The sequence below is a fragment of the Anomaloglossus baeobatrachus genome, chromosome 3, assembly GCF_048569485.1.
Source record: "Anomaloglossus baeobatrachus isolate aAnoBae1 chromosome 3, aAnoBae1.hap1, whole genome shotgun sequence".
Taxonomy (NCBI): Eukaryota; Metazoa; Chordata; class Amphibia; order Anura; family Aromobatidae; genus Anomaloglossus; species Anomaloglossus baeobatrachus.
In genome coordinates, this window is record NC_134355.1 from 22,275,291 (window position 1) to 22,299,977 (window position 24,687).

The window sequence follows — 24,687 nt, forward strand, 5'->3', positions numbered from 1 at the left end:
AAAAAAATGAAAAACCCACTACAACTTTCCACATAAGGCTATGTGCCCACGCTACAGGATTTACCGCGGATTTTGCGCGGATTTTGCCGCGGATTTGCCGCGGATTTGCCGAAAATCTGCAGCAGCAGCACTTCCAAGCCATTTCAATGGCATTTTGGAAATGCTGTGCCCATGCTGCGGATTTTTCCGCGGCGGATTTGCCGCGGATTTTGATGCGGAAAAATCTGCAGCATGTCAATTGTTTGGTGCAGATTTGGTGCGGATTTTCTGTTTTGAATGGGGAAAAAAAAAAAAATAAAATCCGCATCAAAATCCGTGGCAAATCCGCGGCAAATCCGCGGTAAATCCGCGGCAAATCCGCGGGTGCGGATTTGCCGCGAAAGTCGCGGATTTTCAGGCAAAAAAATCCACAGGGACCTTTTACCGTGGACACATAGCCTTAGAAAAAAACTTTCATGGAAAAAAAAAAAACACTACAACTTTCCACATAAGAAAGAACTTTAAAGAAAAAAAAACATCACAACTTTCCGCATTAGAAAAAAAACTTTCATGAAAAAAAACACTACAACATTCCACATAAGAAAAAAACAAAAGAAAAAAAACACTACAACTTTCTACATAAGAAAATACTTTCTTGAAAAAAAACACTACAACTTTCCACATAGAAAAAAAAATTAATAAAAAACACTACAACATTCCACATAAGAAAAAAAACATTCATTGAAAAATACACTACAACATTCCACTTAAGAAAAAAACATTCATTGAAAAAAAACGCTACAACTTTCCACGTAAGAAAAAAAACACTCATTGAAAAAAACAGTGCAACATTCCACATAAGAAAAAAACATTCATTAAAAAAACACTACAACTTTCCACATAAGAAAAACAACTCATGACAAAAACACTAAACGTTCAACATAAGAAAAAATCTTTAATGAAAAAAAAACAAAAAAACTTTCCACCTTAGAAAAAACTTTCATGAAAAAATACTAAAAAAACTTTCTTGAAAAAAAACCCACACTACAACTTTCCACATAGAAAAAAAATAATAAAAAAAACTACAACATTCCACATAAGAAAAAAAACATTCATTGAAAAAAACACTACAACTTTCCACATAAGAAAAAAACTTTCATGAAAAAAACACTACAGTGTTCAACATAAGAAAAAAATCTTTAATGAAAAAAAAACCAATAAGCAAACAATAAGCAAAAACTTTCATCAAAAAACACTAAAAAAAACTCTTGAAAACAAAACACACTACAACATTCCACATAAGGAAAAAAACATTCATTGAAAAAAAACACTACAACTTTCCACGTAAGAAAAAAAAACAATCATTGAAAGAAACACTGCAACATTCCACATAAGAAAAAAAACATTCATTAAAAAAAACACTACAACTTTCCACATAAGTGTTAAATAATGGGTTTACGGCGACAACTGCATAGCCAGTATATAATGATTGGAGCGAAGATAGGTCAAAAACATATTATGAATTTATTCAGATAAGAGTTGGAGGGTTACAGTCATTAGAGAAAAATAACTATCTTGGCTTGAGTTAATAGATGGAGACAGATAGAAAAAAATAACAGTTCATATCTCTTACATCGCTGTATTGTGTAAGTCGTCTCGGGATGGTCTGTAGATGGTCTGGTCGGATGGGTCCGTCTTTCTCCTGTCACCTTCTGCCTCTCCCTCCTTCTCCCTCTACCTTTGAAGTGTGGGCTTCTTTTATAACCCAAAACCCCTCCTCTGGATTGTCCTTATCTCTTTACATGGTAACACAAAAACTAACTATCCTTAATTTAGGTTTAGCATTACATCATGTCACGTGGTACATTTTACCCGCGAAATAAGTGTACTTGCGCACTAGAGACCTGTAACAAGACCTACTTCAATCTATATATATATATATAGAAACCCTTTGAGGCTCGCTGAGCTTTGACCTCAGTGTAACAGTAACTTACAGTAAAACGTTTCTCATAGCTATTTCAGCTCATAGCCCAACATTCTAAACAATATATAGCACTACTTTGACAACTTTGACAAACAACGTCAGATGGCTTTGATGGACGACTAACAGATGAGTTTGGTTCTTACCATCTCAAACTCTTGGTTTAGCATTTTCCAACACACAGGCATCCTTAAAGGGATGGGCGAAATATACATATATTTATGAATATATGTAATCCAGTCTATGAATCAATCTCCATAAACTCACTATTTTACAGTCCCCCCTTATATGGACGTTTGATGAACCCCCGGGAAACCCTAACTCAATCGTGTCATCATTCGTATCACATACATTCTTGTTGGAAATTCTAGACCAATATTTGACTTGATAAACCAATCTGCAACTTTCTGTCAAAAAGTCATCTTGCGATTTAACATTCCTCTAAGAATGTTATCTTCCTTTTTCATTTCTATTTTTATGTTCCTATATATCTTCTGAATTCTACACATCACAAAAACTTGATATATAATACACATCAAAACTAATAAAAATATGATTATGATGGGATTAAATAAAACATTACCAACCGCTGACTGAAAAGATGACTTAGACCAGGAATGTACAGATGTACTAAAACTCTTCCACCAAGTTCTACCTGACATTCCATTCCATTCGTGTTCAATATCACTTAATTCACCTTGTTCATGTCTGAATATAATTTCTGCTTCCTTTAACTGTTTCGTTAATAAATCTAACAAACCCTTGTCTTTCTTTATTTCACTTGTCCACATAACCCAAGGAAAATCATTTATCTGTGATAAATTGAATTGTATGGGAAATGCCGTTAAGTTTCTCTTTCCTATAGAAGTGATATTAAAACTTCCTTCCTTCTTTGAAAGAGACCTCACATTTCCTTCTATACAATACAAACCCATAGGTAGGTTTTCCTTATGTACACAAGCAGAATAGATAGCAGAAACCTTCTCTTTCTCAGACATGACCTGAAAACATATCTTAGTTGGACTTACTGGAGTCACCAGATCATGTAGTGTCTGTACAGCCTCTATTCTCGCATGACAAGAAGAATGATTATGAAAACATGAATGATAAATCACCTTATCCTGTCCAGGTAAACACATCACCTTAGAAACAAAATGCAAACATGAAGAAATGTCTACTTGTTCAGTGTTCACTCCATCAAATGCAAAATCTGTGTACTGCAGTTGATAGAACACTTGTTGTGTGTTACTCACAGGTATACCCAAAACTGTAACAGGAACAATAGTTCCTTCTCTTCCAATCACCGGGATTAGCGATGTGCCAACACAAATGTTTCGTTCACATCCTAACCACTTATTTACCCACAAATCCGTATGATTCAATGCAAAATCATACTCTACAGGTAAATTTCGCAGTATTCCCAGTGGAGTAATTCCACTCTGTAAAGCTTGTGCAATCAGCTTCAAATTAGAAGAGTACTCTACCTGTATCTCCAGGCACGCTTTAGCCACTTGTGTTTCGTGTGTGCTTTCCACGAGAGCTAATGTAGCATCCTGTAGATGTGACACAGAAGAGCCTAGTACAGCAGCTGTATTCATTACCATCTTTTCCAGAAGTTGATTCAGACTCTTCTGAACCTTTACACCTTTTCCTCCAATAAAACCAATATTATCCAAATCTGACTTAAGTGTCTGTATATCTATGGCATTAGTCAGACTTCCCACTGTCCCAATTCCTCCCAGAATTCCTTCTAACACTCCTCTCTTACTCCTAGTCTGAGTAGTTCTTTTCCCAAACCACTGTTCTATCCCCATCTCCATGTTTATGAGATGTGATTGACACTGAGGAAACCTGGTAGAGATCTTCCAATGAGACATATTGAAAGTCCACACCATTGTCATAAATTCTCCATCCCTTAATAAGGACTTGGACTGAAATTGATTAATTTGGAAAGGAGAAGACGGCATGAACCTCGTGTCTGTGCATGCACTATCTGCTGCTGACCAAATATTCACACTAACGTCTTTACAATGTCTGTAATGTGTCTTTGTTTCAACGCAACACTGGTAAATTCCAGAGTCCCTGGAAGATGGATTCTCTATGGAAAAAATGAACGTATCATCCATCCACCTGATATTACCAATCTGACCTCTGTGAATGACATTAGTTGGACTGTTTAAAAAACTTCCCAAAAATGATGAATTTTTGGTCCATGTCAACAAAGACTCAGAAGGCAATTTCAACCTTGTGTTACATTTTAACATTATGGGTAATGTATTTACTTTATTATGTACTGTCTGTGGTGAAACCCTTATTTCCGGAACTATAGTGTTAGTAACGGTAAACACTACAGATACCTGAACTTGCACAGGTTCCCGTGTTATCTGGAAATTCCATGTTTTGACCCAATCTTTATCTCCTTCTGTGATGGAGAGTAAAGAAGGATCCAGAATTTTCCCAAAAACCTGAGTTTTTAACAGAATTTCTGTTTTGGATCTTCCAAACTTTCCCTTTGCAATCATGTCATTTGTAATATCACCGGACCATACAGCAGGTTCATCACCTCTGATCTCTATGTTCCAGTATAGTACATCTGTAGGAGAACATTCCCATGTACCCGTTTTATTATTGTGTACATATTCTCCTTGTAATTGTGTGAATCTAGTTTTAGGTCCTGCAATCGCATGTAATATTATGTCTGTGTCGTGTATGAAATGTAATTCAATGCAACATTTTGTTCCATATCCCATGCAGATATTTCCTGTTATCTCCACAGAATTGTCCGTGATGTCCTCTGTCAGTAAGTTCCGTGTATCTGATCCTCTTGGTCTTCGAGAATGTTGAATCTCTCTAGTCTGTTCATTCACATCATTGACGATTGTTCCTTGATGTAACATGTAAACAATGACGAAAATAAAGCAAAGCAGCAGGAACGTAGATCCCATCACGTAGAAGCTTGTCTTGAGCTTGGGAAGATGTTCTTTCTCCAGAAGGCTTGATGTCATCTTTCCTTCAAAGTCTTTGGGTTCTTTATTCCAGTTCGTATAGGAAACCATTTCTTCCTGGAAAGAAATGCAGTATCATTATTTTGTCACAAATATTTTGCACTGGTCAACGTGAACCCACACTTTTTGTGTTTTCCGGGTCTTTTTTACCACATTTGACACTCGGTGCACAAGAATCATGACTTGTCCCATAGTCTCAAGGACTTCAAAAGGACCTTCCCAATTACACTCCCATGGACCACTCTTGCGAAAGGTTTTGATCATCACTAGAGCACCTTTCTTGAATTTGGACTCATAGGGTGGCTCCATTTTCTGCATTCTCGATGCCGCATATGGCAGAATCGCTTTCAGGTTCTCCTGCAGCGATCTCAACCATTGGGACCTTGAGATAGCATCTTTTTGTGGAGTGGATAAAAATGGCTCATGTGGAAACCACAATGGCATTTTTCTTCCCGTCATCAACTCAAACGGAGTGAATTGAGTTGTAGAAGAGATTGAACCTCTTATACTCATCAGTATGAAAGGAACCTTGTCAACCCAAGTGTTACCTTTGTCCAAAAGCATCTTTGCAATTCTGGACTTGATTGTCCTATTCATTCTTTCCACAATTCCCGCAGATTGTGGATGATAGGGGACATGAAATTGCTGTCGCGCCCCTAGAATAGCACAAGCAGTTTGCATGATTTTACCTGTGAAGTGGCTACCTCGATCGGAGGTAATCATCCTTGGGATCCCCCAAGTACAAAAGACATGTTGTACCAATTCCCTTGCTGTGGACAAAGCATCATCTTTCCTAACAGGTAATATTTCTACCCATTTTGAGAACACATCTACCACAATCAATGCATACCTGAGACCATGTTTACCTGAGGGTAAAGGACCAATATAGTCTATCTGCAGTGTAGACCATGGACCATCTGCAGGTGCGATCCGTAGAAGTGGTGGCTTCTGTCCTTTAGGTCTTGGATTTATTTGGGCACAAATGAGACATGATAGTACAACACTTTGAACTGTTTCGTCCATTTTTTCCCAATAAAATTTCTCCTTGAGAATGACTAACAATTTCTGTTGTCCCAAGTGACCTAAACTCTCATGGTTGTATCGAGTGAATTCTACCTGTAGATGTTTTGGTACAACTGGACGCAATTCTTCATTTGAACTGTGACACAAAACCCCATTTTCACAGATGAAAGGAGGTTTTGGATCATCCAGAAAAATAACAAGAGAAGGATCTTTTCTCTGTTCTTCTGCAAATGAAGGTATGTACGTGTCTGCTCTCTGAACCGCTGAATTCTCAGAAGGTTCAGAGTCAAACACTTCCTCTCCTGTCAGGGCAGCTTCTTTGGCTAGAGCATCTGCGGTTGCATTTCCTACAGATAACTCATCATCAGATCTTTGATGTGCAGCGACTTTCACTATAGCAAATCTATTTGGGGCCCTAGATGCCATCTCAAAAATTGATTCTAGAGTTTCGCGGTGCAACAAGGCTTTGTTGGATGAGTCCACATAGCCTCTCCTTTCCCAAACAGGCAGGTAATCGGTTAGGGATCTGACAACATAGGAGCTATCACTGTAGATTACCATTGGAGTTTGATCATCAGCTTCATTCAGCTGTAGGACCATTCTTACCGCTTCTATCTCTGCCCTTTGAGCTGAGAAATGACTCGGTAACTTGTGTTTTACCACTTGTCCTCGCTTGGAATAGAAAATTCCATATCCTGTGTGATAGTGTCCTTCCAGAAAAAATCTAGAACCGTCTACAAACACAGGTTCATCTGCGTCTTCCGACTGTCGTCTGAAGAGAGATGGACTTGGTTCATGGAACGTTTCTATGCAATCATGGGTTTGTCCTTCATACTGCATCAATTGAGGAAGAACATACTTGGCCTTATAATCTACCTCAATTTGATTTGGAGACAATGAGAGCAACCAATGGGCAAATCTCTGATTTGACACACCTGGGATGTTTTTCTCAAAGAGAAATTTCAGTGTGGAATGTGGCGTTTGGAGAATAACCTTTTGGAACCCGATGATGTGTTGAGTGATTTTTATTGCAAAATACACTCCCACCAGGTGTCTTGCGCACACCTCAAACCCCCTCTCAACAGGTGAGAGAAGCTTAGAGAAGTACCCCAAGATTCTCCATTCCCCCCCTTGCAGCTGCAGCAAAACCACAGAGATACTTGTCTCTGAAGTGTGTGCTTGAAGCGCAAAAGGTGCGTTCTTTTCCACCATACTTAACGCAGGTGCGTGTTGTAGATCATGTTTCAATTGTGTGAAGGCTTTTTCCTGTTCGACACTCCAGGGACCAAAATAATCATCATTGTCACCTTTTAAAAGATCATACAAAGGTCTGGCTTTGTCAGCAAAATTTTCAATGAAATCCCTTGAGTAATTTACAAGTCCTAAAAAATGTCTTAGTGCCTTGTGTGATGTTGGAATTGGAAGAGATGCAATTGCCTCTATTCTGTCCTGTAGGGGTCGCCGTGTACCTGGACTTAACAGAACTCCTAAAAACCTGACCTCAGTCTGCATCAGCTTGACCTTTTTGGTATTCAGTTTTAAACCTGCATCATGCAGCAGCTCAAACAATTCTGCAAGCAAGATCACGTGCATCTCCTCATCCTCCGTGCTCAACAAGATATCGTCCACATATTGCAATAAACATTCCGGACGAGAAAATTTCGACAAAACGTTCGCTAGCGCCTGATGAAAAATGCTTGGCGACATACTAGCCCCCTGAGGAAGCCTACAGCATACATATTGCTGATCGAGGTGGTTGAATGCAAATCGATATTGGCAACTTTGCTCAATCGGTATACTGAAAAAACCATTACTGATATCCAATACTGAGAAATACCTTGCCTTAGCATCCAATCTCGACATCATGTCATGTGTATCAGCTACAATCGGTGCTACATTGGGAGTACACTTATTGAACATCCTCAAGTCCAACAACATCCTATAGCTACCATCGCTTTTCAGAACACACCACAATGGATTGTTACAGACAGAATTTGCCTTACGTATTACACCTTGAGCCAACAATTCCTGTATAATCTTAGACATCGGAGCAACTGACTCCGGAGGCAACTTATACTGACGCTGTGGAGGTGGGTCTCGGCCTTCAATTTTGACAATTACATCCTTCATTGTTCCAACCTCATTCCTGTACTGAGCCCATAAAGAAGGAAACCGCTGTACTAACTCAGTCAATACTTCGTCACCACCAGTTTCAGGCCACAAATGATCTGCTGACACTACATCGGTCAAACAAATGGTCCCGACATGACTATATTCATTTGGATCAATAACTACCGCCTTACAACCGTTAGAATCTTTCCATACTGTTTTGTTGCCCAAATCAATAATCCAGCCATGCTTTTCCATAAAATCAGTGCCAATTATATTCTCAGTATCCTGACAACACCAAATATCCATTTTCGTTTTCAAAAAACCAGGTATTTCCAAAGAAACATCCTGCGCTAAAGTCACCTTTGTTCCATTTTTACCACTGAAACCAACAATTGTGCATACAGGGGAATCTGGCTTTAAATGTAAATCAACATTTGTGACACTCAATTGCGCACCTGTATCAAGGAGAAATGTTACTTCCTGACCTTCAAGATTTACCTTTAAAAATGGTCGACCACAGCTATCCATTGAAACTCGAGTGACGAATTCCAGTGGATGCAGCCTGGGGACCGGCTTTGCTAGTCAGGAGGATGGAGAAGGGAGAAGAGCAGCAGGTGTCTTGCCCCTTCCATCCAATCCCTGTATGGTCATTTCTCTTATCTGTCTGGTCAGAGGTGCATATGGTGATTGGTTATTTCTGTTGTCAGTATGAGTGGGCGCGTATGGTGATTGGTTATTTCTGTTGTCAGTACGAGTGGGCGTGTATGAAGGTGGAGGTGCTGAAGATGGGGGAGGTGCACTGGATGTGTTTGGCATCAGTCCATTTTCCTTACCCAGCCTTTCCTCAACTCCCGCCCTCAGGAATTTCTTGCATTCCCACTTCAGGTGTCCGGGTTGGCCGCAAAAAAAGCAATGAATTGTGCTTTTCCTGTTACCCCCCCCTGAATTCTTGTTTTTAGAATTCAACACCGGTCTTTTGTTGTTTTTGATCTGTTTTTCCTGGGATACTAATGTGTCAGTGTTCCCTTCTATCATGGCTATTTTTGATTTTACCTGATTTTGCTTCATTCGTCTACGTATTCTATCAATAAATGACGTGACCTCTTGTAGACTTTCCATTCTAGAAGCTATTTCGAATGAAGCAGGGTCCAAATATTTAAACTTTTTAACAAAGGCCTTGATCATGGAAGGCGGTTCTTGATCAGATCCGATTTCCATTATCATTTTGTAGGCCTGTTCAAATTTAACGACAAAGACAAATGGATCCTCCTGTATGTGTGTCTTAAGGTTTTCTAACAATTCGACTGTTGGGGTAGACTCTCCTGTGGTAAAGAGAATCAACTGTCTCAGCCTATCTTCCTTTGTGTCATGGATCAGGTCATTGTGTTCGTCAGTCCTAGGTGTTGCTTGTAACCTTTTTGCCATGTGGGAGGGAAGCCATACCCTATAAATCTTGTTTCTCTGTTCATTTGTTAGATTATATTTATCGGAATGTGACTCAAAAATGTCCGCATTATGGAAGGCGTCCATTTTATCATCATATTTCGGTATGTCTTTAATGATTTTCATTAATTGGTCATGGATTTTAATGTTAAGACGGGCGGCCTTATCATGTAACTTCTTTTTCCGAAGTTCCTCCTCATTCAGAGTCTCGTCCTCGGCCGTATTCAGCCCGTCCGGTACGTCTGAACCTAAAGCTTCTGTCTTGTTCTGTCTCGTATTAACAGATACATATTTAATATCTTTCCGTAGTTTTGATATTAAATCTGCTCTTGTTTCCAACTGATCCTCCAGATGTTCGATATGTTCTGCTAATATCGAACAATGTGGACAATCTGTTGTTTCTGAATCTGTGACGTGTGTGTCTGTTGTATTGGGCGTGCCTGTTGTTATGGGTGTGTCAGTCACCATACAGATAGTGTGTGCATATGGCTGTGCCCCACCCACCATGGAATTGTAAGTGTATACCATACCCAATACATTCTGTATCTTTTTCTGTAACCGATTCACAATAAAAAACTTTTTATCTAGCTTAGTATTTTCAAGTTCACATTGCCGGTACAGATTTGACCATAACTGTGCGTCACTATGTGTATGATCAAAAGAATACTCTACATGACAGTTACTAAAATAATCATGAATAAAATCCATTTCTCACCAGTATGTGATGCTTGTCCTTGAATGGCTTCAACCGTCTGTTGGATGGATGGTCCTGGAATGGCTTTGGCACATACGACCTCCGTGCAGCTTTGTCACGTGAACCCACACTTAGGTTCTGATGTGGACACAGTGTATCGTCGTTCGCCTGCAGCTTGGACAGAAAGTTTTACTCACTGACCCCCCCTCACGGACAAAGGGCAGGGAATGACGTGAGAAAAAAAAAAAAAAAAAAAAAGAGTCCTTATCGCTGTGAATAGGCAGCGTGAAAAAAATCACCTCGCACAGAAAACAGCTGTGTTTCACAATCATTCAGGCTGGTGCTCGCCAAATGTTAAATAATGGGTTTACGGCGACAACTGCATAGCCAGTATATAATGATTGGAGCGAAGATAGGTCAAAAACATATTATGAATTTATTCAGATAAGAGTTGGAGGGTTACAGTCATTAGAGAAAAATAACTATCTTGGCTTGAGTTAATAGATGGAGACAGATAGAAAAAAATAACAGTTCATATCTCTTACATCGCTGTATTGTGTAAGTCGTCTCGGGATGGTCTGTAGATGGTCTGGTCGGATGGGTCCGTCTTTCTCCTGTCACCTTCTGCCTCTCCCTCCTTCTCCCTCTACCTTTGAAGTGTGGGCTTCTTTTATAACCCAAAACCCCTCCTCTGGATTGTCCTTATCTCTTTACATGGTAACACAAAAACTAACTATCCTTAATTTAGGTTTAGCATTACATCATGTCACGTGGTACATTTTACCCGCGAAATAAGTGTACTTGCGCACTAGAGACCTGTAACAAGACCTACTTCAATCTATATATATATATATAGAAACCCTTTGAGGCTCGCTGAGCTTTGACCTCAGTGTAACAGTAACTTACAGTAAAACGTTTCTCATAGCTATTTCAGCTCATAGCCCAACATTCTAAACAATATATAGCACTACTTTGACAACTTTGACAAACAACGTCAGATGGCTTTGATGGACGACTAACAGATGAGTTTGGTTCTTACCATCTCAAACTCTTGGTTTAGCATTTTCCAACACACAGGCATCCTTAAAGGGATGGGCGAAATATACATATATTTATGAATATATGTAATCCAGTCTATGAATCAATCTCCATAAACTCACTATTTTACAATAAGAAAAAAAACACTAAGACATTCAACATAAGAAAAAATCTTTAATGAAAAAAACCACTACAACTTTCTACATAAGAAAATACTTTCTTGAAAAAAAAACACACTACAACTTCCCACATAAAAAAAATAATAAAAAAACACAAACATTCCACATAAGAAAAAAAACATTCATTGAAAAAAAAAAAACACTACAACTTTCCACATAAGAAAAAAATCTTTAATGAAAAAAAAACAACAACTTTCCACGTAAGCAAAATCTTTCATGAAAAAACACTAAAAAAACTTTCTTGAAAACAAAACACACTACAACTTTCCACATAAGCACAATTTTCATAAAAAAAATACTACAACTTTCCACATAGAAAAAAAATAATAAAAAAAACTACAACATTCCACATAAGAAAAAAACATTCATTGAAAAAAACACTACAACTTTCCACATAAGAAAAAAAACTCATGAAAAAAACACTAAAACGTTCAACATAAGAAAAAATCTTTAATGAAAAAAAAAAACCAACTTTCCACCTTAGAAAAAACTTTCATGAAAAAATACTAAAAAAGACTTTCTTGAAAAAAAAAACACACTACAACTTTCCACATAAGAAAAAACTTAGAAGAAAAAAACACTACAACTTTCTACATAAGAAAATACTTTCTTGAAAAAAAAACACACTACAACTTTCCACATAAGAACAATTTTCATAAAAAAAATACTACAACTTTCCACATAGAAAAAAAATAATAAAAAAAACTACAACATTCCACATAAGAAAAAAACATTCATTGAAAAAAACACTGCAACATTCCACATAAGGAAAAAAACATTCATTAAAAAAAACACTACAACTTTCCACATAAGAAAAAAACTCATGAAAAAAACACTAAAACGTTCAACATAAGAAAAAATCTTTAATGAAAAAAAAACAAAACAACTTTCCACGTTAGAAAAAACTTTCATGAAAAAATACTAAAAATAACTTTCTTGAAAAAAAAAAAACACACTACAACTTTCCACATAAGAAAATACTTTCTTGAAAAAAAACACACTACAACTTTCCACATAGAAAAAAAAATTAATAAAAAAACTACAACATTCCACATAAGAAAAAAAACATTCATTGAAAAAAACACTACAACTTTCCACATAAGAAAAAAAACTTTCATGAAAAAAAACACTACAATGTTCAACATATGAAAAAAAAATAATGAAAAAAAAACCAACAACTTTCCACGTAAGCAAAAACTTTAATGAAAAAACACTGAAAAAACTTTCTTGAAAGCAAAACACACTACAACTTTCCAAATAAGAACAATTTTCATTAAAAAAAATACTACAACTTTCCACAAAAGAAAAAGACTTTCATGAAAAATAAAACTACAACTTTCCACATAAGAAAAAACTTTCTTGAAAAAAAACTACAACTTTCCACATTAAAAAAAAAAATCATAAAAAATAATGAATTGCGTATAAGAAAAAGACTTTCATGGAAAAATGGTGGAATTATAAAAAAAAACCTCTGATGTTTTCTAGGGAACAATATTCCTGTGCACACAGCGCTGTGCGGTGCCTCCATGAACAGATGCACAGAAAAAAATACAGAAATATTAAAAGTACAAAGAAACAAACAAAAAAGTAACATTAATTGTGCCGTATTGTAACAGAATTGTGGCGCTATTATGAATCTGGGCTCCTGTACGTACAGTCACTGCTTCTCTTCTCTCCACCTCTGGTCTCCTCTTGGAGGAAATGTCTCGTTGTCTGATGCTTCTCGTTGAGGTGCCAGAAGTTAAATACATAAATGGGGAAGGTCCAAAGTCTGACGGCGCACAACACGCAAAAGAATAAAAAGTAGGTGACGGAACAAGTTAGAGCAGATGACGGACGCCCCGAGGGATTCTGTGGAAAAGGATATTAGTGCAAAGCATCTGGAAACACAATAACAATCAGATAAGGGAGTGTGTGCAGGGGGTGAGGGCATGTTACCACAAATACGTTTCCCATGTTCACATCCTCCCCGATAATTTGAGGTTATATAATTATAGAAATTCAGCAAGATTTACTCATGGGGGATTTAGGATAAATAAACGTGTATTAATCCCTTAGTGGCAAGAATAATTTTTTCAAATCTTAAAAGTCACTTATATGGCAAAAATCCTGGAAGACTTCAACTTATCAATATCAGAAATTTGACAAAATTTTCAAAAATGTTGTAATTTTCAAACTCGTGATGAGCGGGCACTACCATGCTCAGGTGCTCGGTACTCGTAATTAGTAATGAGCGAGCACTACCATGCTCGGGTGCTCGGTACTCATAATTAGTAGAGATGAGCGGGCACTACCATGCTCGGGTGCTCGGTACTCATAATTAGTAGAGATGAGCGAGCCTCTAGAGGCTCGAGTTCGGCTCGGTTCGTCGAACGGAGGCCGCGTTCGAGTTCGGTTCGGCGAGTCGTTCGACGACCCTCTCGAGCCCCATTGAAACCAATGGCAGGCAAACACAAATACATAAAAACACATTATAAATGTACACATACAGTTAATAAACATTGCCATTATACTTACAGGTCCCCGCGACGCGTCCTGCACTCTGTCTCTCGCTGCTTTTCCTTCCGATAATCGCTGCGTCCTCCCAATAACCCGCACTGATGATAGGACCTATCGTGACGTCGTCATAGCATGTGACCAGTCACGTGTCTATTATCACATTGGCTACAGACTAGTCACATGGCTTTGACGTCATGCTAGGTCCTGTCATTGCATCTCTCTGGTACACGGTGCACGTTTGTGTATCTCCGTGTACCGGCGACATGCTCTGGCACATGGTTGACTCCCCGTTCTGCTTCACCATTCCGTTATTCACCGGCTGCCACAGCCGGTCAATAACGTAGATCACCGTTGCTATAGAACATGCCTGTCAGCAGTGACGTCACCGCTAAAAGCCTGCAGCACTGATCACTCACGGAGTGATTAGACTGCACGGGGAGCAGAAGCGTCCTTCCTCCCATGCTGTGGTGTCTGATGTAGCAGAGCTGCATGTGTTGAAGGAGAAAGAAGACAGAAGACCATGGATCATGGAGGGATAAGAGGGAGTAATAAACAGAGCAGACAGCAGCTGCAGAATTACAAGGCTCAGCATACTCCATCCAGGACTGTATGCAGGAGTTTTTTGCCCCCCAAAAAAATTATGTGGGCTTCGCCATATTTTTGTATGCTAGCCAGGTACAGCAGGCAGCTACGGGCTGCGCCGAATCACCAGCTGCCTATTTGTACCCGGCTGGGAACCAAAAATATAGGGAAGCCCGTTTTTTTTAATTATTTCACTTATTTCATGAAATAATTAAAAAACAAATGATGTGGGCTTCGCCATATTTTTGTGTCCAGCCAAGTACAACTAGGCAGCTGGGGATTGGAATCCACAGCACAGGTTGGCCTGAGCTTTCTGGGTCCCTCTGCTGCGAATTGCAGTCCGCAGCCGCCCCAGAAAATGGCGCTTTCATAGAAGCGCCATCCTCTGGCGCTGTATCCAACTCTTCCAGCTGCCCTGGTGACGGGTGGCTCGCTGGGTAATAATGGGGTTGGGGCTAGCTGTATATTATCAACTGGCCCTAAGCCCGAAATTCATGGTGTCACGCCAATATTAGACATGGCCAACATGAATTTCTAGTACCGATAAAAAAAAACACAACACACAGAAAAATATTTTTATTATAAATAAAACAATACAATTAGTGACTCCATCTTTATTGAAATAAAGAACCCCCCTACGCAGTAATCCTGGGTCAAGGGTCCCGCGCCGTCCAATCCGGATCCAATATCATCTGATCGGTTTGCTGGAAGGCAAAGTAATCAGATGATGTGTCAGGAGGTTCAAGGGCCTGAATCACATGACACAGCAGCTGATTGTATAAACGGCTTTTCTACAATCAGCTGATGCATCAGTGCAAAAAAAACCCAACAACTACACACTTCAGTGCAGACTCCTGTCCGACGGCATCAGCTGATAGTTTAGTCGGCCGGGCGGTAAAAAGCCGGCCACACCGCTCGACTTATAGTGTCAGCTGATTCCGTCAGGTGACCGCATCAGCTGGTCATTGCCAGGTTTGAGAGAGAGAGAAAGAGAGAGAGAGAAGAAGAGAGAGAAGAGAGAGAGAGAAGAGAGAGAAGAGAGAGAGAGGAGAGAGAGGAGAGAGAGGAGAGAGAGAGGAGAGAGAGAAGAGAGAGAGAGAAGAGAGAGAGAAGAGAGAAGAGAGAAGAGAAGAGAGAGAAGAGAAGAGAGAGAAGAGACAGAAGAGAAGAGAGAGAAAGAAGAGAGAGAAAAGAGAGAGAGAAGTGAGAGAGAAGAGAGAGAAAGACAGAGAGAGAGAGAAAGAGAGAAAGAGAGAAAGATGAAGAGAAAGAGAGAGAAAGAGAGAGAGAAAGAGAGAAAGAAAGAGAGAGAAGAGAGAGAGGAGAGAGCAATGCAGCCTCATTTTGTTAACTGCTCTGATTTTAGAGGTATGTCCCGCGGCTCACAGCTGATGTCCGGCTCCTCCCCTCAGTGCATAAATAAATTATAATTATATTATAAATATAATTTTAAATTAAAAATAAAGAAAAAAAAAGGTTTTTTTTTACCGGGACTAGAACTCACAACCTAATGCTTCATAGGTGAGCTCTCTATCCACTCAGCTACTGACTTTATTGATAAAGATAGGCAGTAATTTGGAAGTTTGCATTCACTTCATTGCTAAGTGGAGCTGATACAGAGCACTCTTGTTCTATAGCAGAGCTGACAGTGTCGTGTGGATTACGTCAGACCTGGAGGGGTATTTGTGGATTTTAATAAAATGGTCAAAGAGGGGATTTTTTTGTCTTTTATTCCAAATAAAGGATTTTTCGCTGTGTGTGTTTATTTACTTTGACTTTCAGTTTAATCATGAAAGATATCTCGGGGAGACGCCTGGCATGATTAACTCTTTATTACCTCGATTGCCACCGCACCAGGGCAATTCGGGATGAGCTGGGTAGAGTCCCCCGGGACTGTCGCATCTAATGGATGCGGCTATTCCAGGCGGCTGCTGGGTGATATAGCTGGGTGGTGGGCTCCCGATAACGTGGCGCTCCCCATCCTGACAACACCAGCCTCCAGCCGTGTGGCTTTATCCTGGCTGGTATCAAATATGGGAAAACCGCATTTTTTTTATTATTATTATTTATTTATTTTACTGCACGATATAGACCCGCCCGCTGTGGCTGTGATTGGTTGCAGTGAGACAGCTGTTACTCAACTTGGGGACGTGTCTGACTGCAACCAATCATGGGCGCCGGTGGGCGGGGAAAGCATGGGATAACTAATTGACTAATGAAGCGGCAGCCATTTTCTAAAGAGGAAAAGACGCCGCAGATTTGTGACAGACATGGAGCGAGGCGCCCAGGTTCGGTGAGTAGGAAAGAGAGAGGGATTGTGCTGGGGACGCAGGACGCATGCAGATAGCAACATGTGCACATAGCCTTACTGTGAAAAGCCACGTTTATGATGATCGAACTGTTCTCGAACTTAACTCGAACTGTCGAGCTTTTAGCAAAAAGCTCGAGTTCGATCTCGAGCACCCCCCAAAATCACTCGAACATGAAATTGGCGAAACTCGCTCAACTCTAATAATTAGTAATGAGCGGGCACTACCATGCTTGGGTGCTCTGTACTCGTAACTAGTGATAAGTGAGCACTACCATGCTCAGGTGCACAGTACTCGTAACCAGTGATGAGGGGGCACTACCATGCTCGGGTGCTCAGTACTTGTAAGTAGTGATGAGTGGGCACTACCATGCTCGGGTGCTCAGTATTTGTAATTAGTGATGAGCGGGCACTTTACCATGCTCGGGTGCTCAGTACTTCTAACTAGTGATGGTACTCGTAACTAGTGATGACCGGGCCCTACCATGTTCAGGTGCTTGGTACTCGTAACTAGTGATGACCGGGCACTACCATGCTCGGGTGCTTGGTACCCGTAACTACTAGTTATGACCGGGCCCTACCATGTTCAGGTGCTTGGTACTCGTAACTAGTGATGACCGAGCACTACCATGCTCGGGTGCTCAGTACTCGTAACTAGTGATGAGCGGGCACTACCATGCTCGGGTGCTGTGTACTCGTAACTAGTGATGAGCGGGCACTACCATGCTCAGGTGCTCAGTACTCGTAACTAGTGATGAACGGGCACTACCATGCTCGGGTGCTCAGTACTGGTAACTAGTGATGAGTGGGCACTACCATGCTAAGGTGCTCAGTACTCGTAACTAGTGATGAATGGTCACTACCATGCTCGGGTGCTCTGTACTCGTAACTAGTGATGAGTGAGCACTACCATGCTCAGGTGCACAGTACTCGTAACCAGTGATGAGGGGGCACTACCATGCTTGGGTGCTCTGTACTTGTAACTAGTGATGAGCGGGCACTACCATGCTCGGGTGCTCAGTACTTGTAAGTAGTGATGAGTGGGCACTACCATGCTCGGGTGCTCAGTATTTGTAATTAGTGATGAGTGGGCACTACCATGCTCGGGTGCTCAGTACTTGTAACTAGTGATGGTACTCGTAACTAGTGATGACCGGGCCCTACCATGTTCAGGTGCTTGGTACTTGTACTAGTGATGACCGGGCACTACCATGCTTGGGTGCTTGGTACTCGTAACTAGTTATGACCGGGCCCTACCATGTTCAGGTGCTTGGTACTTGTAACTAGTGATGACCGGGCACTACCATGCTCGGGTGCTTGGTACTCATAACTAGTGATGAGTGGGCACTACCATGCTCGGGTGCTCGGTATTCCTAACTAGTGATGAGCGAGCCCTACCATGGTCAGATGATCGGTACTCATAACTAGTGATGAGCGGGCACTACCAAGCTCGGGTGCTCAGTACTCTTAACTAGTGATGAGCGAGCACTACCATGCTCGGGTGCTTGGTTCTCGTAACTAGTGATGAGCGAGCACTACCATGCTCGGGTGCTCAGTACTCGTAACTAGTGATGAGCGGGCACTACCATGCTCAGGTGCTCAGTACTCGTAACTAGTGATCAGCGGGCACTACCATGCTCGGGTGCTTGGTACTCGTAACTAGTGATGACCAGGCACTACCATGCTCTCGTGTGTTCAGCTTGTAACGAGCAGTCTGATGCTAGGATGGGCATGACTTGTACCAAGTATTATGGAAGGCAATGGGGAACTCACTGAAATGGATGGAAACAGGGCTCAAATGAAATTGGAACAACATGGGGGAAATGCTTGGGTGCATCGCTCACTCCAAAGTCACTGCTGGAAACAATGATGTCAGAATATTTTATGCAATGAAGCATACAAAACTGAAGATAAAATGGATTTTACAGGGAAAAATGTTAAGAAACATTCTTTCTTGTATAATGACTTTTATATGAGGCAAATAAAAAAATAAGAAAACAAAATGCCTCCTCCACCCCTTAATAGCCAGGTCTCACTGTATTTCCCCATGTAGCATGGTTTGTTTTGATCATCTGTGTGACATCTGTACCGGAAAAAAATGCATGATACTAAAATGTGTTAAGCATGCAAAGAAAAATGGATAGATAAATAAATAACCAGCCAAGGTAAAGCAGACAGCTGGGGTTGGTATTATCAGACTGGAAAGGTCCATGGTTATTTGGCTCTTACCAGTCTAAAAATAGCAGCCCAAACCCGCCCCAAAAGTTGCGCATTCATTAGATACTCCAATTCTGGCTCTACCCGATTGCCTTGGTGCAGTGGCAAATGGGGTAATTCCTTTGGGGTTGATGTCATCTGTGCTTTGACAGCTGGCATCAAGCCCAGGGGTTAGTAATGGAGAGGCATCTATCAGACACTCCCATTACTAACCCAGTAATCCACCCCCAAAAAAGTCACACGCAAAAAAAAATAATTATTTCAATAAACACTAAACAAAACTTTATCTTGTTTACCATTTTATTAAAAAAAATAAACACCACGCACCTCCACCGTAATTCAGGAAAAAAATATGTGATGTGATTAAATATGTGGAAAAAAAAGCACAAATATATAAACACAGAGAAATAAAACAAGACACTCTACTTTGTTCATGACTTTAATCAAAAGAAAAACAAAATCCAGAGGGAAAGTGTCGTGTTTTATTTCTGCGTTTTTGTGTTTTTTTTTCAGATATCCTTTTTTGGATTACGGCAGATTTCCTGGACTGTGGCGTAGCTGTATGGGTTTGTTTGTTTTCTAAATAACATGGTAAATGATGGAAAATTTTGGGGAGTGTTTATTGAAAGAAATTATTTTTTACTCTTTGTGTCTTTTTTGCTTGGATTATGGGTTAGTAATGGGGGTGTTTGATGCCTCTCCATTACTATCACCAGGGCTTGATGCCAGCTGACATTACACAGCTGACATCAACCACTAAAAATATTACCACCACACCATGTTAGTTTTTTACCATCATCAGAGATGAAAAGAGCCAGTAGAAGTCTATGGGTCTGTGATTTGTAAGTTTTAAAGATGTGCAAAAGTGAGTGTTAAAGTTGATAGATAGATAGAGGGATAGATAGATAGATATCTTTTTGGTTAATAGCTGTAAAATCTAAATAATCAATAGACGAAAATGATGTGGGATCCTCCTGGGGGCTGGTATTATCAGAGTAGGAAGGTTCATGATAATTTGGCTCTTCCCAGCCTACAAATAGCAGCCTGTAGCCACCCTAGAATTCGTGCATCCATTAGATGCTAAAATTCTGGCACTTTGCCCATCTCTTCCTGATTGCCCTTGTATGGTGGAAATTGGGCTAATATTTTTTGTGTTGATTTCAACTGTGAAATGATAGCTGGCATCAAGTCCAGGGGTTAGTAATGAAGATCTGTCTATCAGACACCCCCATTACTAATCCAGTAAGTGTAAAGTTAAAAAATGCACACAGGGGGAAAAAAAAGCTTACATTAGTGTTCAAAATAATAGCAGTCCAATAGGACTAACCAGATTATGCACTGTTTTTGGTTATAAATTATATTACCACTCGCCAAACCATTTACCAGTTGGTGCAGTAGATTCTTAGAAAACCACCAGACTCGGTATTCATGATCTGCAGGTTATTGTGTATTCGAATAATTAATTGAAAGGAGTGTGTTCAAAATAATAGCAGTGTGGAGATAAATTTGTGCAGTGAATCATTCTGTGAGGAAACCAGTGTGAAGCAGGAGGCCCTTATTTAAGGGTGAAGCCGGCCAATGTTGTACATACATTTCTCCTCGAAAGCCTGAGAAATATGGGTCATTGGAGACATTGTTCAAAAGAACAGCGTACCTTGATTAAAAAGTTGATTGGAAGGGGTAACACTTATAAAAAAGTGTGGACAATGATCGACTGTGCAATTAAAATGATCTCCAATACTTACAAATGGAAAAAACAGAGAGACGTGGAAGATGACCATTCGAATGGATGGAAGAATAGCCAGAATGGCAAAAGTTCGGCCAACAATCAGCTCCAGGAGGACCAAAGACGTCTCAAATTACCTGTGAGGACTGTGACAGTTAGAAGACGCCTGTGTAAAGCTAATCTATGAGCCAGAAGTCACCACAAAGACCTACTGTTAAAAAAAAGACATGGACTGAAGAAGAACACATTAACTGGTCTAAAAACAGAAATGGAGAAACATTTTGTTTACCAATGAAAGTAAACTTATTCTTTTTGGGTCCAAGGGCTGAAGAGATTTCGTCGGATGACCCCCAACCTTTGAACTCAAGCCACAGTCCACTCTGAAGACCGTGAAGCATGGTGGAGCAAGCATCATGATATGGGTTCCCTTACTATGTTGTTGACCTATTTACCGCATACTAGGTATCATGGACCAGTTTGCATATATCAAAATACCTGAAGAGGTCATGTCACCTTATGCTGAAGACGAAACGCCCTTGAAATGGGTGTTTCTACAAGACAACGACCCTAAACACATCAGTAAACGACCAAAATCTTGGTTCAAGTCCAACAAAATTGAAGTTATGGAGTGGCCAGCCCAATCCCCGGACCTTAATCTGATAGAACACTTGTGGGGGGGACATCAAAAAAGCCGTTTCTGAGGCAAAGCCAAGAAATGCAAATACATTATGGGATGTAGTCAAAGCATCCTGGGCTGGAATAACTGGTGACAGGAGCCAGAATTTGGTTGACTACGTGCAGCATAGATGTGAAGCCGGTCTAAAAAAACCTCTGGTTATATAACTAATAATTAGGATAGTGATTCACAGGAATGCAATATCCTAAATAACAAAAGGACAGATTGGGAGTGTGTAAAGACAAATGCAGACACTGCTATTTATAGGAACGGTCCAATATTCATGTTTTGATATTTTGTATAAAGTAAATAAAAATTATATACATTTCTCTTCATGTTTTGATTTAGAAATAAGTGTGCAATGTTCCCAATGCAGGGAAATAACATCTACTATGCAGATTTTGTGCTTAACTCGTGTTTTTGAACACACTGCTATTATTTTGAACACAACTGACCCTCCTCTTGGCTCGGTTCGTGACAGGTGGCAATTCGGGTAATAGTTTTAGGTTTGATGCCAGCTGGCAATTGACAGCTGGCATCAAACCCAAGGTTAGTAATGGAGAGGCGTCTATCAGACATTCCCATTACTAATCTGGTAAGTATAGAGTTATAAAACACACACACAGGGAAAAAAGTTTATTTGAATAAACACTCCCCGTCACTCCCTTATTCACCAATTTATTACTTCAAAATCAATCCTGGGAGTTCTGACGTAATCCAAAGAATAATGTACCACAACGTCCATCGATTCCTATGGAGCTGCATTCAAAGAACATTCTCAGAATGAGGCTCCATAGGTTACAGCCGGTAAGCGGCAGCCCGGAATTTCTCATGAGCAGTGATGTCAGTAACTCAGTGACGTCACCACTCATGAGAAATTCTGGGCTGCCGCTGACCGGTAGTAACCTATGGAGCTTAGTTCTGAGAACTTTCTCAGAATGCAGCTCCATAGCAATTGATTTTTTAAATCTGTACTAACCAGGTTAGTAACTGGGATGTCTGATAGACGCCTCTCTATTACTAACCTCTGAACTTGATGCCAGCTGTCAATTACCAGCTGACATCAACCCCAAAAGTATTACCCCAATTGCCATCTGTCACAAACCGAGGGGGTGAGACATTCGGCCCTCCACCCGTTCGTCAACCTGTCAATCCATGATAAAACCGCACCTGATAGCCCCACCCTGATGTCTGTAATATGTTGGAGCCACGTAATACGACCTCATCGTATCCGCCAACTCGCAACATTCTTGGCTCCCGAGGGGTACATAAAGTCCGCTTGGCGTAGGATAACACTGACCCTTCCTGTTTCCATGGGCACAGGGAGGCACAGGTAGAGAGACAAAGCAGGCCAGCTCTCACAACCCCGACAGGCCGACAGAAACTTTTTACTAGCCCTAGTGAAACAGGATTCTGTTGGTCCAGTACAGTAGTCTGCCACCAGTTCCTCATTAGATATAGGCCTGGGCCAGTCCAGAAACCAGCCCAGGTAGTATGTAATCTTAAACCAAGCTCACGGACATGTGGTTCGGGGACCGACAAAAAAGAAACAACCCAAGATTAAACTTTATATTTAATCACCTTAAGGGCACACCTGATAATACACTATATACTCATATAAGATGGGATTTACAGATATTATGTCAGAAATACAGTTATGAGTAAGTTATGGTTGCAAGCAGGTACACAGATGGATCAGTTTCCTTGTTCCTAATGATTAAGCCTGGTGCTGGCTCAACACAGGGAGGTGTTGTGGAGCCACTGACTTCTTTAGGACATTCCCACACATAACACGACGCAACCTCTCAGAGAAAAGACATACTCAAAATGTTCACTCTCATTTTTATGAACTTACATATCTCCCATGTACCACCCCCCTTGTGACCTAAAACTCGGCTGAACATGGGCTGTGCTTCCAGTATCCAGAAAGTTATAAATTGGCAGTTTTCCATATTTCTCTGCCTCTGAGTGTCCCACGCTGAAGATATAACCATTATATTTCTAGTTGTGATTTGATTTATCTATGGATTGGAAACACGGGGTGCTTTTTTTCTTCCTATAGCCAGTTAATAATTATCAACGGATACAAATGTTTCATAATTTAGGGAAAATACACTATGCGTGATGTGCATCTCGCCATCAGGAAGCTGTACATATGCCTGCCCTATTTGTGGGAGTAACACGCTCCTCAATATTATAACTTTTCCCTGGAGCCATCCTGACTACAGAATTCATTTGAAGTGATCTTGAATCTAGTTGTTGCTGCAGGGCATGGTGTGTGTAAATGTCAAAAGTGGCAGTAACTGACATATACGAATGTCATATTCCTCATAATATTCCTCACATTTGACAACTAGGGAAGTGGGCTCTGTCTTCCTTTATCTTGATTAACCTTTGTCACCTAGGATTTAGTGACCAGTTCTGAGGGATTTCTCCTTGCTGCAGGGCATGTGGAGTGTAAATGTAAAAAGTGGCAGTGACTGACATATATGAATGTCATTTTCCTTACTATATTCCTCACAAGCTCCATATGAATCAATGGATCTAATGGGACATTACTCTTTGGATTACGTCGGAACTTCCAGGATTTATTTTGATGTAATAACTTAGTGAATGAGGGAGTGTGGGGGAGTCTTTATTCAAATATTTTTTTTTCCCTGCGTGTGTGTTTTTTAACGCTATACTTACCAAGTTAGTAATGGGGATGTCTGATAGATGCCTCTCCTTTACTAATCCCTGGGCATGGTGCCAGCTGTCAATTCCCAGCAGACATCGACCCCAAAAGTATTAACCCGATTGCCACTGCACGACGGCAATCAAGAAGAGCCAGCCAAAGCATCAGAATTGGAGCATCTAATGGATGTGCCACCTCTAAGGTGCCTGCGGGCTGCAATTTTAGGTTGGGAAGAGCCAAATAACCATCATCATCTCATCATTCATTTTACAAACTACCCAGTATTTTTTTTACATAGAAGCATAGATAAATGTGTGAGATATGTGTAATATTTGCATGTAGTTGATCAATTGGCCCCCAGAGTCAATGTTACTGGGCCTTTGCCACCCTGGTCTGACACTGGGGTTCGCTCACTTCTGCATTTAAAAAAATGATCTGATTTTTATCCAGAGAAGTTGGACAAGTGAAATAAATTTTGTGTTCCATATGTCATGTGCATGCTATTCGAGTTTGCAATTTTTTTTCTCGCCTAGCATGAAGTATGAAATGCA

General features: G+C 40.4%; 1 protein-coding gene across 1 annotated transcript in view; it reads right to left on the minus strand.

The window, feature by feature from the left end:
• The window catches only part of LOC142297149 (calpain-2 catalytic subunit-like), a 104,442-nt gene extending 91,280 nt beyond the window's left edge, over window positions 1–13,162 (minus strand). Inside the window, exon 1 of the mRNA XM_075341424.1 lies at window positions 13,110–13,162. The gene's annotated coding sequence lies outside the window, so the exon portion shown is untranslated. The remainder of the gene's footprint in view (window positions 1–13,109) is intronic.
• Window positions 13,163–24,687: the final 11,525 nt, after the last annotated feature.